We start from the raw sequence: 9,588 nt of genomic DNA on the forward strand, positions 1-9,588 counted from the left end.
CGTGATAAATTTTTTTTTTTTTAAATTGCCTTTCGCTATTCGTCGATTAGTTGGGCTGGTCGTCCGGCTTTCGCCTATACTTTTTGAGCTTTTCGGCCTTCATCATAGCGAGCAATCGTCGATTCGGTGTCACGTAATTCTTACCAATTCGAGCGACATTAAGAAAGCGCTGAGGTTTTTGAAAGCGAGTGAAATGCTTCTCGGTAAATTGGCTCAAAACTGTAAAAGGGACGTCTACGAAACGACAATCGTGCAAAACTTTCCGAAAACGTAGAAAAATTAACTTGTGCCTGCCAGGAATCGAACCTGGGACCTTCCGCGTGTTAGGCGGATGTGATAACCGCTACACCACAAGCACTCGCTTCTTTAGCTGATGGTCAAATCTGATTAATGACGCGTGTCTGGAATGCGTCCACCGTTCCGACAGGGAAGCATTTCGCCCTGTTGCGCCGTTAAGGCACAATTCGAGTCCCGACACATGCCAAACTTTCAAGCGCATCGCGTTTTGAAATTAAATTTAAACTTAATAATCTTCAGTTCAATTCAATTCTTTATTGTATGAACCTTAGTTTATTACAAGGGGATTAAAGTACATAAAAACTGAAGTTAGTGCAATTTAACAAATTAATATAATAGCTTAGTATCATTTCTATACATATTATGTAAATCTGTAATTAGTAAACTTTCACTAATTAATTAAATAGCTTAGTACAGGATAACACAAAATAAAATACACAAAAGTAATCAGTTTTGAAAAACGCGATAAATTAATTATATCTTTCCAGCTTTTTCTATTTGCTTCAAATTTGATACAGTGAAAGAACATATGTTCCCAATATTCATACGTTTGTAAACAACAGTTACTGCAAATTCTCTCAGTGTGTATTATTAGTCTATCCTTATGCGTCAAAATATAATTTTCACCACATCTCAGCTGTAGGTTAATCGTTTTACGTGATAATTTATGTCCACAAACAAATAATCTTCACACATAATTTGTTTTAAAAATACGATACAATTGATAATGCTTATTCTTTTCGAACAAAGATCAATTTTCTTGTATGCTCTGTTCGCAACAACACTTTTATAATTAGCCTAATGTTTGATAACTTTCGATCACACGAGGGTCTTGAAACAACCATAGAAATGAGAAACAGTGTCGATCTAACAGATTTTTGGATGCCAGTGTCCAGTTATACGTATAATTATCCGTCACTAAGAATGCATTTCGGATTGGTCCCTATTCGCGCTCACGACTTCAGTATCTCCAACGTAACGGACAAATGGTTAGTTCGTCTTAATATACTTCTGTTATCCACAATGATGGATATAGAGCACAATTTGTACACATCTTAATGGTGTAGTTTCTACATATCAGTCTCTTGCACTTACTGGCATGTTTTCTTTGTTTATTTTTGATGGGAAAATGCCATTTCCCACAATTATTAACTCCTTATTACCTCTCGGGAGAATTTTAACTTCGATATTCTGGTTCATAACACGACAAAGATCAAAATGTAGTTTTTATCGTAAATATTTTCACAAGTGGAAACCAAAGCTTTCACGAACAAACGATAACTACGAGCAATTGTTTATTGTGACACGGTCACAATGCCGGGCTTGCAATTCTTAACTATATTTTCAAATCATTTAATTCAAAATACCTCAAGTTAGTAGTGGTTTTCCGCTGTACTGTACATCACATTTTTCCGTTAACAATACAGTCGTGCCGGTCATCTGTTAACTGACGTTTTGAATTGGAAAAAACGTAACTTTCGGGTTGAATCGGAAGGTAATTTATAATTAATTGGGGCCTCCCGTCCCTAAAGTTTCCACATCTGGTCTCGGATTTCATATAACTCCGTTGTCAAGGTTAAGACATACGGACGGACGACAGTGGGAATTTATGAGTCTATAATGACAAAATTTGCAAATAAATGAAGCATTCCTCCGAAAGTAAAATTGTCGAGTTGTAAGTAAAAAACTTTCTCAGCCGTCAGGAAATAAAATATGATGACACGAGAGATACGAGCGAAAGTTTCAAAGTTGGATAAACACTCGCGACCAAGTCGAAACGAAGGTGTCACTAAGAATTTAGGGGAAGAATGGTCGTTTCTCCCTCGCTCCGCGAGGGAGAAACGACCATTTCCCTGTTGTCTCGGATGTAATTTTCGTTCAGTCGTATTATAAAGGTTTTTCGGTTTTTTAATATTAACTTTATCCAGTTTGATGTTTCAATTAATACGCGAAACCCGCAACTCCGACCGAGGAATCTTTCCGAAAAGCGAAATAATATTGGGCGAAATCCTAAGAATTTGATTTATTTCGTGAGATGGCCGAAAATGGACGAAAATCATATTTATTCGAACGAATATCGGGCGATTTTCGGACATGGTCAAGCCTGGAGACGGAGAATTTAAAAAGATCGTCTTTTACCTCTCCACGGCGGACATTCTGCAGCATGTAAATGCAGAAGATGATTTATTTACTAATATCAAATGATTGAAGCAAAATTTAAAATAGAAAAAAAATTTTTAAAACATTTTTAATTGANACAGGATAACACAAAATAAAATACACAAAAGTAATCAGTTTTCGAAAAACGCGATAAATTAATTATATCTTTCCAGCTTTTTCTATTTGCTTCAAATTTGATACAGTGAAAGAACATATGTTCCCAATATTCATACGTTTGTAAACAACAGTTACTGCAAATTCTCTCAGTGTGTATTATTAGTCTATCCTTATGCGTAAAAATATAATTTTCACCACATCTCAGCTGTAGGTTAATCGTTTTACGTGATAATTTATGTCCACAAACAAATAATCTTCACACATATTTGTTTTAAAAATACGATACAATTGAAAATGCTTATTCTTTTCGAACAAAGACCAATTTTATTATATGCTCTGTTCGCAACAACACTTTTATAATTAGCCTAATGTTTGATAACTTTCGATCACACAAGGGTCTTGAAACAACCATAGAAATGAGAAACAGTGTCGATCTACCCGTTTTTTCGATGCCAGTGTCCAGTTATACGTATAATTATCCGTCAGTAAGAATGCATTTCGGATTGGTCCCTATTCGCGCTCACGACTTCAGTGTCTCCAACATAACGAACAAATGGTTAGTTCGTCTTAATATACTTCTGTTATCCACAATGATGGATATAGCGCACAATTTGTACACATCTTAATGGTGTAGTTTCTACATATCAGTCTCTTTCACGTACTGGCATGTTTTCTTTGTTTATTTTTGATCGGAAAATGACATTTCCCACAATTATTAACTTCTTATTACCTCTCGGGAGGATTTAACTTCGATATTCTGGTTCATAACACGACAAAGATCAAAATTAGTTTTTATCGTAAATATTTTCACAAGAGCAAACCAAGCTTTCACGAACAAACGATAACTACGAACAATTGTTTATTGTGACACGGTCACAATGCCGGGCTTGCAATTCTTAACCATAATTTCAAATCATTTAATTCAAAATACCTCAAGTTAGTAGTGGTTTTCCGCTACTAACTTGAGGTATTTTTCCGTTAATAATACAGTCGTGCCGGTCATCTGTTAACTGACGTTTTGAATTGGAAAAAACGTAACTTTCGGTTTGAATCGGAAAGTAATTTATAATTAATTGGGGCCTCCCGTCCCTAAAGTTTCCACATCTGGTCTCGGATTTCATATAACTTCCTTGTCAAGGTTAAGACATACGGACGGACGACAGTGTGAATTTATGAGTCTATAATGACAAAATTTGCAAATAAATGAAGCATTCCTCCGAAAGTAAAATTGTCGCGTTGTAAGTAAAAAAATTTCTCAGCCGTCAGGAAATAAAATATGATGACACGAGAGATACGAGCGAAAGTTTGAAAGTTGGATCAACACTCGCGACCAAGTCGAAACGAAGGTGTCAGTAAGAATTTAGGGGAGAGATCCTTTAAAAAGTCAGAAATTCAAGGAGAGAGAATGGTCGTTTCTCCCTCGCTCCGCGTCGATTTCCCTGTTGTCTCGGATTTAATTTTCGTTCGGTCGTATTATAAAGGTTTTTCGGTTTTTTAATTTTAACTTTATCCAGTTTAATGTTTCAATTAATACTCGAATTAATACGCGAAACCCGCAACTCCGACCGAGGAATCTTTCCGAAAAGCGAAATAATATTGGGCGAAATCCTAAGAATGTGATTTATTTCGTGAGATGGCCGAAAATGGACGAAAATCATATTTATTCGAACGAATATCGGGCGATTTTCGGACATGGTCAAGCCTGGAGACTGAGAATTTAAAGAGATCGTCTTTTACCTTCCCACGGTTGACATTCTTCAGCATGTAAATGCAGAAGATGATTTATTTATCAAATGATTGAAGCAAAATTTAAAATAAAAAAAAAATTTTTAAAACATTTTTAATTGATTTTTTTTAATTTTAATTTTTACAAAATTCGAACATTGTTGACACGTTTATCTATTCCGGTGTTAAAATTTGTTTATAGCGTTTTTAACGTTTGTTTGAAATACGTCACACATGAACAATCGCAGTTCGATTGTGTTTCTGGTTCTGGTCGGACGTGCTCTTGTTGTGTTTCGATTGCGTGCTGTTTTTTGCTGTTTGAGCACTTTTGCAGAGTCAGGTAAGTCAGTCCATATTGACCCTAGACGTAAGAATTTATTTAATACTAGCTGTTACCCGCGGCTTTGCCCGCACGGATTTTGCAAGCAAATTTCATTTATATTCAGTATTTCAACAACCATAGTAATTGTTATATAACACCTACCGCTGAGAATGATGAGAATTGCCGAGAATCAAACGAACTATTTTCAATTTGATCAATTTTCTGGAACGTTTACAATTGTTCTATAATCGAACCAATATGCAATAACAAATTCGAATTTAAAACGGTTCGAACATTTTTAAAATCGAAATAGATAAAAATATTTATAACAATGTCTGAAATGTTATCAATTTAATACACCTAAGTACTCGATGAAGACTAAATCCTCTCTCTCTCCCGCCCGGGGAATTTCGAAAAATCCCTTCTTAGTGTGCGTTTTCATGACGTACCCTAACCGTGTACCAAATTTCACCTCTTTAGGTTCAGTGGTTTGCTCTGGGCGATGATGAATCAGTGAGTCATTCAGTCAGTCATGGCAAGCAATTTTATATATATAGATGATCGTTGATTTAAATAGATCTTATAAATTACCTTAAATCTTGTCTTTTCTTTTTCCAGTTTAACGGCAAAATATTTCTATCATTAAACACTTATGACATTATTGGATGTTTTTAAATTTTTACTTTATTTATCTCCTTATCCGTAGACTTTAATTTTGGTTAAAAATTACAAAAACATAATCAAATCCACGTTATAAGTTAGCAATTTGTTAGGTGAATTCTCGTTGACTGACGTCACCACTAAACATTTGCTTGGTTTGTAAGAGGAATGTTCATCTGAAATTGGAATAAAAAATTAAAATGTCAATTTAAGAATATTGTCAACATTCAATACAATATATTATATTCTGTGGACACTATATAAATTAATCATAATAACGTATGTATTTCGTTTTCTTTAAAACAATCTGCCAGAAACTCAAAATATCATATTCAAATACATGATTAATTAATGCAAATTATTGTTTACATACAGAAAAATTATATTATATAATATATAAGGAAAATTTATCATAAAATAAATTAATAATAATGATTAATTAATGTACTAAGACAGCAAAAACTCAATTACACATTCGCTTAGCATATTAATTTATATACTTATTATTAACATTTTAAGAAGAAAGAGTTTATAATAAATTAAGAAAATTCGTCTTGTAGAGACTCTATTTTAGTAATGAACAACTAAAATATTATTTGCTTATTTAAAAATTTTTAAAATTAAGTTTCTTCTAACATTTACGGGTATAGACAGATGTTATATTATGAACTACATCTACTCAATTTATTAATAAAAAAATCCATAAAATAAAATTTACATGTTAAATTGCTGTATTGGAAATGGTAAGCAAATCGTTCTGTACGGTTAAAAATAATTATAATTACGGTTCCTTTTGCAGAATTTAAAGGTAAAGTTATCTCAGGGTANCGAGAATCAAACGAACTATTTTCAATTTGATCAATTTTCTGGAACGTTTACAATTGTTCTATAATCGAACCAATATGCAATAACAAATTCGGCTCGAACATTTTTAAAATCGAAATAGATAAAAATATTTATAACGATGTCTGAAATGTTATCAATTTAATACACCTAAGTACTCGATGACGACTAAATCCTCTATCTCTCCCGCCCTAAATCCCTTCTTAGTGTGCAATGCCATGGCATACCCTACTTAAACGTAGATAAAAATAAAAACTCGCATCTAAAATAATACAGTAGAAGCCGTTTTTCCGATTAAGCCTTAATGCTCTCCCTCTCCCCTCGCGGGTGAATTTCGAAAAATCCCTTCTTAGTGTGCGTTTTCATGACGTACCCTAACCGTGTACCAAATTTTACCTCTTTAGGTTCAGCGGTTTGCTCTGGGCGATAATGAATCAGTGAGTCATTCAGTCAGTCAGGACAAGCAATTTTATATATATAGATGATCGTTGATTTAAATAGATCTTATAAATTACCTTAAATCTTGTCTTTTCTTTTTCCATTTTAACGGCAAAATATTTCTATCATTAAACACTTATGACATTATTGGATATTTATAAATTTTTACTTTATTTATCTCCTTATCCGTAGACTTTAATTTTGGTTAAAAATTACAAAAACATAATCAAATTTACGTTATAAGTTAGCAATTTGTTAGGTGAATTCTCGTTGACTGACGTCACCACTAAACATTTGCTTGGTTTGTAAGAGGAATGTTCATCTGAAATTGGAATAAAAAATTAAAATGTCAATTTAAGAATATTGTCAACATTCAATACAATATATTATATTCTGTGGACACTATATAAATTAATCATAATAACGTATGTATTTCGTTTTCTTTAAAACAATCTGCCAGAAACTCAAAATATCATATTCAAATACATGATTAATTAATGCAAATTATTGTTTACATACAGAAAAATTATATTATATAATATATAAGGAAAATTTATCATAAAATAAATTAATAATAATGATTAATTAATGTACTAAGACAGCAAAAACTCAATTACACATTCGCTTAGCATATTAATTTATATACTTATTATTAACATTTTAAGAAGAAAGAGTTTATAATAAATTAAGAAAATTCGTCTTGTAGAGACTCTATTTTAGTAATGAACAACTAAAATATTATTTGCTTATTTAAAAATTTTTAAAATTAAGTTTCTTCTAACATTTACGGGTATAGACAGATGTTATATTATGAACTACATCTACTCAATTTATTAATAAAAAAATCCATAAAATAAAATTTACATGTTAAATTGCTGTATTGGAAATGGTAAGCAAATCGTTCTGTACGGTTAAAAATAATTATAATTACGGTTCCTTTTGCAGAATTTAAAGGTAAAGTTATCTCAGGGTAGAAATTAAGATAAATCATTTTAACTTAATAATTGACGTAGGCTATAATTTGTACTTTAAAATATATTTAAGTGTAGACGAAGTACCTTATTGAATTAAAAAAAATTAATTTATATAAAAGTTAAGATTTAAAATCTATTTTCTGTTCTTGAAAATGGAAAACAGTTTGTCAAAAAGGTCGAAGTTCGACAGAAGCCAAACAGGAATTATAATTAGGGAAAATTTATAATATATTTCTTTAAACTTTGACTNTGGCAAGCAATTTTATATATATAGATGATCGTTGATTTAAATAGATCTTATAAATTACCTTAAATCTTGTCTTTTCTTTTTCCATTTTAACGGCAAAATATTTCTATCATTAAACACTTATGACATTATTGGATGTTTTTAAATTTTTACTTTATTTATCTCCTTATCCGTAGACTTTAATTTTGGTTAAAAATTACAAAAACATAATCAAATTTACGTTATAAGTTAGCAATTTGTTAGGTGAATTCTCGTTGACTGACGTCACCACTAAACATTTGCTTGGTTTGTAAGAGGAATGTTCATCTGAAATTGGAATAAAAAATTAAAATGTCAATTTAAGAATATTGTCAACATTCAATACAATATATTATATTCTGTGGACACTATATAAATTAATCATAATAACGTATGTATTTCGTTTTCTTTAAAACAATCTGCCAGAAACTCAAAATATCATATTCAAATACATGATTAATTAATGCAAATTATTGTTTACATACAGAAAAATTATATTATATAATATATAAGGAAAATTTATCATAAAATAAATTAATAATAATGATTAATTAATGTACTAAGACAGCAAAAACTCAATTACACATTCGCTTAGCATATTAATTTATATACTTATTATTAACATTTTAAGAAGAAAGAGTTTATAATAAATTAAGAAAATTCGTCTTGTAGAGACTCTATTTTAGTAATGAACAACTAAAATATTATTTGCTTATTTAAAAATTTTTAAAATTAAGTTTCTTCTAACATTTACGGGTATAGACAGATGTTATATTATGAACTACATCTACTCAATTTATTAATAAAAAAATCCATAAAATAAAATTTACATGTTAAATTGCTGTATTGGAAATGGTAAGCAAATCGTTCTGTACGGTTAAAAATAATTATAATTACGGTTCCTTTTGCAGAATTTAAAGGTAAAGTTATCTCAGGGTAGAAATTAAGATAAATCATTTTAACTTAATAATTGACGTAGGCTATAATTTGTACTTTAAAATATATTTAAGTGTAGACGAAGTACCTTATTGAATTAAAAAAAATTAATTTATATAAAAGTTAAGATTTAAAATCTATTTTCTGTTCTTGAAAATGGAAAACAGTTTGTCAAAAAGGTCGAAGTTCGACAGAAGCCAAACAGGAATTATAATTAGGGAAAATTTATAATATATTTCTTTAAACTTTGACTCTCAACCCTAAGAAGGCATTAATTATTTAAGGGATTTATTTTCCGTGTCGATAAGTTCGACAAAGACCACTTTGGAGTCTGCTAGATGGTGAGGGACGAGGAAATGGCCTTTATTTAGATGTTACATATGTAAAGAAAACCAGAAAACTCTATGTGGCCAGCCTGTTGGTGAGACCTGAATACTAGTGTTCAATGGTTTTATCCACTCAACCATTTGTGGACTACTGGTGGCCTCAGTCAAACTTATTACAGTAGACCCCCATATAACACTAGATAATTCCGTGTTATATGAATTTCATGTTGTACGAATCACTTAGATTTTACAAATACGTGTGTCGGGCTGTGAACGGCTCACGTATTTGTAAAATCTAAGTGACTCGTACAACATGGAACTTATATAACACGGAATTATCTACAGTTTTATATGGGGTCTACTGTAATAAGTTTGACTGAGGCCACCAGTCAAACTTATATATATTCTTTGAGTAGTTTGTGGTATATACTGTATACCACAAACTACTCAAAGAAAATATTAATAATTCTTGCTAATAATTTAAACATTTTTCAGAATAAAATACGAAGATTATCAATAGGAATT

General features: G+C 31.1%; 1 non-coding gene across 1 annotated transcript; it reads right to left on the reverse strand.

The window, feature by feature from the left end:
* Nucleotides 1–285: 285 nt before the first annotated feature.
* On the reverse strand, nt 286–358 carry Trnav-aac. Its single transcript has one exon. It is a non-coding gene; the product is annotated as a tRNA-Val (tRNA).
* Between the last annotated feature and the right edge of the window lie 9,230 nt (nt 359–9,588).

This window comes from Centruroides sculpturatus, unplaced genomic scaffold, assembly GCF_000671375.1.
Source record: "Centruroides sculpturatus isolate CEXI.00-Female unplaced genomic scaffold, Cexi_2.0 scaffold721, whole genome shotgun sequence".
Classification (NCBI taxonomy): Eukaryota; Metazoa; Arthropoda; class Arachnida; order Scorpiones; family Buthidae; genus Centruroides; species Centruroides sculpturatus.